Source organism: Cucumis melo, chromosome 6 (assembly GCF_025177605.1).
Source record: "Cucumis melo cultivar AY chromosome 6, USDA_Cmelo_AY_1.0, whole genome shotgun sequence".
Lineage (NCBI taxonomy): Eukaryota > Viridiplantae > Streptophyta > Magnoliopsida > Cucurbitales > Cucurbitaceae > Cucumis > Cucumis melo.
The window spans coordinates 33,510,559-33,522,176 of record NC_066862.1 but is presented as its reverse complement, the minus strand read 5'-3'; positions in this window follow the sequence as shown (position 1 = coordinate 33,522,176).

Sequence of the window (11,618 nt, the reverse complement as noted above, 5' to 3'; positions counted from 1 at the left end):
TACAGGTTTGGTTAATCCATATTTTAGGGGAGGTTCTGCCGAAATTTTTATAGAATTTTCTTGAAAAAGGTTTTATAAATCCTATATATGAAAGGAATGAGTTTAAGGAGTAGATTCACACCACGTTCTAGGTTAGAGGGGAAAACTTAGACCGGGGTGTGACACTTTTTTATAAATTAAAAACAATAACTTAAAATTGACATTAATATGTAGGGTAATATTGTAATTTTAAAATTTAGCAAGTGATAGAATCATCCAAAAATGACTCTCCCCCTGTGACGCTCGACATATGTATGTATTTTAACTCAATTATTAGCTTTACAGTGTTTAAATATCATTTTTTTAATTTAAAATATATAAACAACAACAATTTTCAATCCCAACTTTTTTCTTAATCAAAGATAAAAGTTAAATTATGTAATTGGGTTAATCAATATATAAAAGAGTATGACAACGATTAATTAATTTCTATATAAATGTAAAAACTATACCACATAATTGTACGTTTATGTAACCACCACCTTTAATATTTTGTGACATTTTTTACAAATTCATACTCTATTATTACTTGTAGGATGTAAGCTTGACTTCGTAAAACTAACATTGTATCATTTTATTGTTCCCCATATGTCTATTTCGAGTTTTAAAGTAAAACTAAAGATGAATATTAAATTAAACAATCTAATAATATTTTAATATACAATATGAAAACGGTGTGAGATAATCAAATAAACCTTTAGTTAATTCTAAAGTATCTAACCATTGTAATAGTTAGAGGGACAACAAAAGAAAATAACACAGAAAACTTTGGTAACCCAGTTCGGCAAATATCACCTACGTCTAAAGAGCTGCCTACAGCTCAGATGATTTATATTATTTTGATTCACAATAGTTAATATACATTCATACAGCAAGTGGTTTCTGCTCAAATATAAGACTATCTTAAAATACATAATAACTCAAGTAACCTCCATAAAGTAGTTTCCTCATTTGGTTAGATGGTCGTGATTAAAATTATGTTAAAGATACATCCCTACAAATCGTGGACGAATTTTAAAAGATAAGAAAACAACACAATTAAATTCTTCATGTAACGCCCCAAAATAAGGTAATTTTTAATTTTTTAATTATCTTGGAATAATTTTAGTTAATTTAGATTTATTGAGGTGTTAATTGGAGATAATTTGAGATATTATTAAAAATTGTTTGATTTGGTAGATATTAGAACTAATTAGATATTTTTGGGAAAAAATATCTTTGAAATTTGGAACTTTTAGTTTTGAAAGATTTGATTTAAGTTGAATGTTATTGATCGATTTTAAATTGGTGAGATTATATGTAATTATATATATATGATTATATAATTAATTAAGTTATGAAGTATAATATAATTATATTGTGAAGATAATATAATTATTTAAGGAAATATATATTATTTTGGGAAGATAAAAGTGGATGTGATTGAGGAGAGAGAAATATTTGATATTATTTTTTGGAGAAAAGAAAAAGAGGATAAAAAGGAGATTGGATTGGTATTAAATTGGATTGATATTATTTTTTAGATTTATTTTTGAAAAAGAATAAGAAAAACGAAAAGAAAAATAATAATTATAAAATATTATTATTATTTTTCTTAAATAGACCTCGAGGAGTGCATTACTATTCATTTTCTTTTTCATTGAAAAACCCTAATTTTTACCTTTACCAAACCTTCAACTGCAAATCAAGATCCACTGCCACCTCCATCTTTTTCATCATCCCGTCTCCATCCATTCATGTCGCCCGCTGAAACCAATCCAAGCCAATCTCTCTATTTGTCTGTCGACCGCCACTTTTTCTGCGACAATGTTGTCGGTCACGTCTCCTTTACAGTCACCGATAAGCTTCCAGGATTTTCACCTCACAAGGAGATCGATTTTGCTATTGAGTTAGAACCAAACATTATTTCCATATCTAAAGCTCCTTATAGAATGACCCTAGCTGAGTTGAAAGAGTTGAAGGTCTAGTTGCAAGAGTTGCTGGACAAGGGTTTTATTTGACTTAGTGTGTCATCTTGGAGAGCACCAGTACTGTTTGTGAAGAAGAAAGATGGGTCGATACATCTTTGCATTGATTACAAAGAGTTGAATAAGGTGACAGTTAAGAACAGATATCCGCTACCCAGAATTGACGATTTATTTAATTAGTTACAAGGAGCCATGGTATTCTCTGAGATTGATTTACGTTCAGGCTATCACCAATTGAGGATTAAAGACAGTAATATTCCTAAGACTGCTTTTCGTTCCAGATATGGGCATTACGAGTTCATTGTAATGTCTTTTGGTTTCACAAATGCTCTTGCTGTAACTATGGATATGATGAACATTAGACACTTTTGTTATAATTTTTATTAATGATATCTTAGTTTACTCCAAGACAAAGGCTAAGCATGAGAAGCATTTACATCAGGTTTTAGAGACTCTTCGAGCCAATAAGCTATATGCTAAGTTTTCTAAGTGTGAGTTTTAGTTGAAGGTGGTGTTTTTTCTTGGTCATGTAGTATCTATTGAGGGAGTTTCTGTAGACCCAATAAAGATTGAAGTTATTATTAGTTGGCCTTGACCTTTTATAATCAGTGAGATTCATAGTTTTCTAGGTTTACCAGGTTATTATTATAGTTTTCTAGCCAACTGAATCAAAGGATTAGCTAGAAAAGGGACTCATTTTGTTTAGAGCCCAAAATGTGAGAGTAGTTTTCAGAATCTTCAGTATAAGCTTGTTACTGCACCGGTCCTTATAGTGCCAGATGAATCTGGAAGCTTTGTGATTTACAATGACACCTCTAAGAAAGGACTAGGTTGTGTGTTGATGCAGCATGGTAAGGTAGTTGCTAATGTCTCTCATCAATTAAAGAGTCGTAAGCAAAACTACCCTACCTATGATTTAGAATTGGCAACAATGGTCTTTGTACTAAAGATATGGAGACATTATTTGTATGGCGAGAAGATACAAATCTTTACTAACCATAAGAGCTTGAAATGCTTTCTTCACTCAAAAAGAGTTAAAAATGAGACAAAGAAGATGGCTTGAGTTAGTAAAGGACTATGATTGTGAGATTTTGTACCACCCAAGTAAGGCAAATGTGGTAGCTGATGCTCTTAGTAGGAAGGTATCACATTCAGCAACACTCATCACTGAGCAAGTTCCATTGCATAGAGACTTTGAAAGAGTTGAGATTGTAGTTTCAGTAAGAGAAGTCACCTCACACTTGGCTTAGTTGTCAGTGCAGTCAGCTTTGAGATAAAGGATTATTGTTGCTTAGTTAAATGATCCATATTTGGTTGAGAAGTGTCGCCTATTAGAAGCAGGGAAGATGAGGAGTTCTCCATATCCTCTAATGATGGACTGTTTAAGAGACGGTTGTGCGTGCCAGCAGACAGTTCAATTAAGACAAAGCTTTTGACTAAAGCTCATAGTTCTCCATTTTCTATGCATCCTCGCAGTACAAAGATGTATTAGGACTTAAAGCGAGTTCATTGGTGGCAAAATATGAAGAGAGAAGTGGCAGACTTCGTTTGTAGATGTTTGGTGTGCCAGTAGGTTAAGGCACTAAGACAAAAGCGAATAGGTTTGTTGAAACCCTTGGGTGTGCTAGAATGGAAGTGGGAGAATGTGTTTATGGACTTCATCATAGGACTATTTAAGACTCTGAAGGGTTATACAGTGATTTGGGTTGTTGTTGGCAGGCTCACGAAGTCAACTCATTTTATCTCAGGGAAATCCACTTACACTGATAGTAAGTAGGGACCTATATATGACCAAGATAGTAAGACTGCATGGAGTGTGTATCAATTATTTTTTATAGAGATGCTTATTTCACTTCAAAATTCTGAAAAGGACTTCAAATTGCCTTGGGCACGAGATTAACTTTCAGCACAGCCTTTCACCCTCAGACCGATGGTCAAATAGAGTGTTTAAACCAAATTTTAGAGGATATGTTGCGAGCTTGTGTGCTAGAGTTTGTAAGGAGTTCTGTATGGTAGGTGTTGTATATCTTCTCTTTTTTGGAGCAAGGTTGGTGAGCAGAGAATGTTAGGCCCTGAGCTCGTTCAACCACTAATGCAGCCATACAAAGGATTAGAGCTTGTATGTTGACAACGTAGAGCAAACAAAAGAGTTGCACTGATGAATAATGTAAAGATCTCGAGTTTGATGTGGGAGGCATGAAAGCAGATGTGAAACTAGTAGTAGACTATAGTAAAGTTTCGAGCATCAGGAGCTCCACCCTACCTGAAAAGTGAGAAAATATTTTAAAAGTGAGCTAATAAGCCTCGTGAGTGACTGGTTATTAAATTATTATTTCACAAATCTGAGCATGTGATAAATCAGCATTAAATAAACAAATACATAAATAAAGCGTTAATCATATATATATTTTAAGAGAATAACTTTTTCAAATATTCAAAATGTATATTTATAAAAGCTAGCAAGGCATTTACAACCAACATGACATCATTACATTGTATAAGGAACACCCAGTATTAAAATTGTTTATTAACTCTACAATATAATGAGGCTCGCCTAGCACTCCCATCGTCTTTTTCGTAGTGAGGCTCATCAAGCACTCACGATAGTTGTGTGCACACGGTATCCTCTAGCTTCAAGCTCAAGATCTCAATCATGTAGTTAATGAAAAATTTCATATATCATCTAAAATATTAAAACATACATACACATCCGTATATATATACTATACTATGTATATATATGATATAAATTAAATATTTGTATATATATAATATATATACAAATATATACAAATCCTAAACAATGCTTCAATTCTTGAGAGTTGTCTAATTTCAATTGCTTAATTGTGATCTTGACGCATGCTTACTTGATTTTTTTAGAAAGAAAATAAATTTTAATTAGTCTTGATCACCCAATTGATTGCTATTAACTTTTAATTACTATTGTGGTTTAACACCATTGTTGATAAATCTTTTCTAAGTTTCTTTTGTGTGAAATTGCTTCTTACATCTTTCTGTCATTTAACAAGAAATAGTTTTTTATTGTAAGTCTTACATTTTGATCAATAAATTGAATCGATTAATCCAATAATCAAATATGGCTTTTGATTCTTAAATCTTATTTTATTCTTAAATTAATTGATCGAGGGTCACAATTGTTGAAATTTTCTTTTTTAAACTCAATGATAGAATTGTTGTTGCACACCAAAATTTCCTAATCTTTCAATCTCGAGGAAAACCTAAATTACTTTAATTGGTTCTAACAACTTGAAATTACTTTTAATTGGTTCAAACAAACTCAACTTTAAACAACTACTCCAGATTCGATTTAACTACATAACATGCACAACTCTGCCACACTCTAAAACTATAGAACTCACACAACTCAATAACTTCAATAATTCGAAACTTCTAACTTCACAACTTCTAAAAATTAATACAAAATATCATCAATCACAAATTTATAATTCATACCATTAGACCATATAATTGAAACACAACATGTATTTCATGAAACTTACTAGACATCTATTGAATAAACTAATTAATTTTCATTGATCAACTATAGACCAGTGTTTCTACAAAAAAAATCGTATCTGATAAGTAGGATCATGCATAAATTATTTATCGTATCACAATATACCTAAACCTATAAATATAAAAACTATCGGTTTATTGCAATAAAAGAACATGTATCATATGTAGTATCCTAGAAAGTCACAATAATCAACTATCAACCCATCCAATTCAGATTTAGTGTAAGGTTGTTGTCTCATATGTAATTGCAACGCTATTTTACTTACTATGTCTTGCATGAACTTCTTAACATAATATCCATATTCTGTATTGTTCAATTGTCGAACACACTATATGCATACAAGAAACAAAGAAAATATAACAAACTGTAATTTGTATAATAAATATACACTTAATGTGACATAACCATTAGAAGGCATTTTGTGCGCAAATTCGAAATGAAATTCCTGGGAATTGAATGACTGTGGGCTTATTTGATGGGGTTCTGAAGCCTGAAAATTATAAATGTCTGTGTTTGGGGTGCAGGATTTGGAAATTTGGATTTATGATGTCTATACTTAGGTTTTGGTTTTAAATTCCTATGTTTAGTTAATCTGTTTTGTTTAATTTAGTTTTTTTTTTTTAATTGTACTTGACTTTTTTTTTCATATTTTAGTACTTTTAATTCAATTTCTTAATTATATTAATTTTTCATGATAATAATGTAAAAATGAAAATTTTTAATATTCAATAACAATAATTTGGATTACACTTGCATTAATATGAATGATCTAATTATGAATATTACAAATGGTGTTTACGAAAATTTCAGTTAAGCAACATTAAAAGGGTTTAATAGGTTTCAAAATAAACATAATCAAAAGGATCACACAAAAGCGAAAATCAAATAGAGTTACCTTTAGTTATAGTTTGAAAAATTTTATTAAACTAAAAAATAAATCATGGTACATGTGATATATATTTAAAATTTCTATCATGTTACCAATATATTAATATTTGATTTATATATACTTGAGATCACAATAGATAGTTCATCTATTTTCACTTAAAAAAATATGACAAAATAAACAAAATCTTCTAAAATGAAAACATATTAGCTTTAAACAAGGAAAAGAAAATAGATAATTAAAAAAGATGATTTAATAATAATAATAATAATTTTAAAAAAAACTCAAGAAGAAAAGAAAATTGAAGTATGAAAAATATGTATTTTAAAAAATGTTATTGTGATTAAATCAAAGGCGTATTTGGAAAATGATTCAGAGAAAAAAATTTCAAAAATTCATTTTATTAATTTTTTAAGGTTTGCAGCAGTTGTCAAAGTTGGTGGTCGAAAGCTTACCGACGGAGTTGTCAGAAATGACACCCAATATTTAGTCGACAATGATCACCAAGGGTGGTGTTCGGAGTTGGCCGACGAATATTCTAGATTGAATTAGAAAAAGAAAAAGGTATTCTATGGACTTGAATATTGTTTACTATTCAAACGCATGGCAAAGAGTGTAAGAAGCCTTGGTGAAGTGGTCGTTGATCAATGGTGAAGACGTTCAACGATTGCCAATGTTTAATTAAGACAATTGGTTGGTCGTCAATCATCATGACAATCAATCACCAAGGGTCATGGTTATTGGTCATTGACCATCATGACAAGAGGGATGACATCGATAATTAACGATAACGATTGATCATCGTCGATCAAGATGTTCACCTGACGATAGAAACGTCCAAAGTTGTAAGTCACCAACAATTAAAATGATTTGTCACCGACAGTCGATAATCGATAGTCAATACGATCCAAAAGCGATAATCAAGATGATCTGGAGTCGATAGTTAAGATGATCGATCATCGTGATCGTTGATCAGTCATGACCGATCTTCGTGACCATCGATCGGTCCATGATCGGTCATGATGGTTGATCGTCAAGTTGGCTAACATTTGTTATCAACAGTTTTCAATGATTAATGGTAGGAGGTTGAAGTGAAAATTTTTCTAAAACACATATGACATTCAATTTTTTTTTTTAAAAAAGAACATATTCCAAACCCATGGGTTTAGTTTCTTAATCCCAGGAATTTTATTCTCGTGGTCCAAACATGGGTTTGGCTTCAAATGCCAAACCCTCCTAATTCCAAATCCATGGGCTAAACATCCCCTTAAATAATACGTGTTGTGACTATAGATTTAAACTCGTTTTACACACCATATTTTAATGAATCGAGTGTTCATTCTCGATGATATAATAAATAATATCCAATGATATCTAAATAACAAACATATATTTTAATCAAGTTAATAAAAAATATTTACAATTTAAAAACAAAAGAAAAATAATAATACTTGCTTTCTTACTTATCTACAATTAAACTGACGTATCAATAGTTTATTCATGATTGATACCAAACTATTGCATAGGTATCGAGCCATATATTTCAATACTACCTGAATCACTTGTAATTTGTCCAAGATTCATGAATGCATATTTCTCAAGAATACTTGGGTTAGATTCATAGAAGTATCTACCATAAAAAAAAAAAAAAAAAAAAAAAACTTACAACATTCAAAATATGCACCTAAAAAAATAATGAAAATAAATTTAAGACGTTGCACTTACATCATATAACCCAAGATCACTAAATATCAATTGGACTAATTCCTCCATCAGAAGAAGTTGTTTAATGTTTTCTTTCATCACGTTTATATATTAAATCTATACCAAAAAATCTCCTTAATGTCAATTGGGAAATGTAAGATAGAATATCTTACTTTCCCAATTGATATTCTATCTTACATTTCCTTCCCTACATGCTCTATTTGCAATTTTAATTCATTGATTCTAACTCATGAAATTCTTTTGCCAGATGTCTATAAAAAGTGTTGAAAATTAAAATGAAAACATGTTAATGCGAAATTTCAAATTTCAATATTAAAATTTACTTTTTTTAAAAAAAATTTATAGTTATAAGATGCTTTGGCCGTGGGACATGTGAGCCAATTGCATCATATATATAATAAATGCTTCCAACAATCGATATCGGTAGCAGAGAACTGAAGTCATTTGAAAATTCAACGAGAACTCGCATATCACCCCACTCCAAGTTGTACTCCATAGACTACTTTATTTGCACTTATTCTTTCGAAAACAGTTTCTGCCGCAACAATGTTATCAACCTTTTTAACAGCAAGACTACATGGTCTCCTTTAAAAAATTACTTTCACATGCTTAATTTATAACTAATGTCGAATAAATCATGAAAAACAATATAAAAAATTGAATTAAAATAATATTTACCAAATCGATTTTTTTCGTGTAGTGGATGGACGTTAAGAACAATTGTTTCTCACCAATATTCTGATTGCACTAGAGTATGCATCTAAGCTTGTTTCTAATTTTTTTATGAGATTTCAACTAAGCATCTTTTTGGCCATTTAACTGTATTTTGATAAAATCTGTGATTTCTATTTTTTCTAGTTGGTATCTATATCAATAATAATTTTAATTTCTCTGGTTTCTGATGAAATGTGTTTGTGATGAAAATAGGACAAATGTGTAATTAATTCGCTTACACCTCTCACACGTCCTTGAGGTACAGGTGTTCCCAATGCTTAAGTTAAAATATTATCTAAAACATTATATGTTTTATCAACATCTTTCTGGAGTTCATCCTATAATTTGAACAAATCATTAAAAAAAATTGTTATAAGTTGTAAGTATGTCTCACACCTTTGAAATGCTAGTAATAAAATTTACTTACGATTTTCACTACAATTTCTTCACCCTCTTTTTTCATGAATTCTCAATCTTTACCCACTAGTAGTCAGACATGTTTTCAAATGGTAACTCAATCGACCATCGATGGTAATTTTCCTTATTTTTTTTATACAAATAAATTAAACGTTAAATTGATAAACATGGAATAATATTGAGCATAGTAATATAAACTTACCAACTCTTCCCCTAAATTTACGTAACCTTTGCAAGACTTTATATGATTATATTTGTAATTTTTGCCTCACTCTTTTTGCATATTACTACGTTTCTATATCACACACATATAACACTAGTCAACGATGCATTAATATATTTAATTATTAAAACATAAAATAAGTCATAACACTCACCAAAAAATTTGCACCCAAAGATAGTGATGCAAATGTCTTGATATAACTCACCATTTGAGTAGCATGATCTAATCATGGTTTTCACTAACCATTTGCGTGCGTGCGTGGTGCGTGCGTGTGTGTGTGAAGAGAGAAAATAGTTGAATTTTGTTTTGCATCAAGGAAAATAAGAAAAGAAAAAAATAATAATAATTTTAATTATTATTATTTTTATTAAATAACCTCTTCGAAAAATGTGAAATCTCACTATTCATCATCTTCTTATTTGTTTAGTTTAGTTTTTGTTTAAACTGAATTATTTTTCTTAAAGGGCTAGTTAGATCAAGTGGGAATTTGTGCTATGAAATTTTCTAAATCAAGGTTAAATTAGAATTCAACCTCAACTTTGAGTAAGTTGAATTAATAGGATTCTTGGGTCTTTAAGCAACTATTAATTAAGTTATTGAACTTAGTATATTTTACCCTTACTGTTTAGGATTTCTCTTGGGAAGCTTGACCTTACTGTCAGGATTATATTTTTGGATTAAGCTAAGAGTTTGCATGTGATTTTCTGGTTATGCATTGATGTAGCTAAAATGCATAATGTATTGATGTTGATGATGATGACTGATAGTTATGACTGAGTTTATGTTGATGATGATGACTGATAGTTATGACTGGGTTTATATTGTTGATAATGATGATTGATGATGTTAATGTTAATGCATGAAATATTAATCTCATGATTAAGAATGCTATGATTAATATTAATATCATGCTTATGATGTTATGTTATGCTACATGGTATGGATAAGATGTACTGTTAGTTTTATCTATTATAGTCATTCCCCACATGGATGTCCCTCAAGATCACCACCTTTTTATGACTGCGTAGTCCGATGGGATCACCAGTAAAGTATGAGATAATATGTTTATGAGTGACTCGACGGGGTCACTCACGTCCCAATTATCTTAGCGTTTCCTTCGAGTGCACTAAAAACCAGTTTGTCCTAGGTGTTCCTTTGTGTTTACCGAAGACCAGTTTTGTCTTAGGTGTTCCTTTGGATTCATCGAAGATGAGAGATGTTCCTATGGGATCACAGATTACACGTGTTCGAGAACGTGTCAGTTTAGGCGTACTACTTTACAGGACTCTAATAGGAAGCTAACGAACACCTAACGGGACTAGTAGTAGGTCCCTTATTGAGTATATTTTTATACTCACCATTAAACTTTAATTTTTCATGCAAAGGTAGAGATAGAGGTAGAGGAAAGCTGATGAACGACAAGAAGTGACCGTGGCATGCCATAGGGAAACGTTTTGTTTCCGTCGTTATGTTATAAGTTTAAATTCCAATATTTTTGTGTTTTCACTATTACTCTTTTAAAATTAGATAGGGGCCGAGCTAGGATTTTATTTTAGAGATTTGTTTTTACATGCATTAGTTTATTTATGATTTAAATGAGTACTTGAGGTTTGATTATGAAAATTTGTTTTATTTCTAATTTGTTTTAAGAATTTTTTTTTTCTTTAAGTAGTAATAACCTCAACTTTATTGTACTCATGTAACGACCCAACCCTTTATTTTTAGTCTAAGTTAAGGTCATTACTTACTGCTAAGCACAATATCAAAACATAAAAACTCAATAAAGAACCTGTTCAAAATTCAATTAAAATTCAAGATGTAATAAAATCGTCTACGGGCCCTATTTCAAATCAATTTCAAAAGTTTCAAAACATAGTTTATGAAATCTTTAAACAAAACAAACGAACAAATATTCTAACCAGAACTCAAATTAAAATCCTCAAAACGAAAATAACAAAGACATTGAGTGGAAGCATTAAAACTAGACATTCCCATATGGCCTTCACGCATCCTTCTTGCCCCTCACTGATCTGCCTCGTACATTACCCTTACCTGAAAAAGTTAAACATAAAAGGGTGAGTAATATACCCAGTAAGAGACCTACTACTG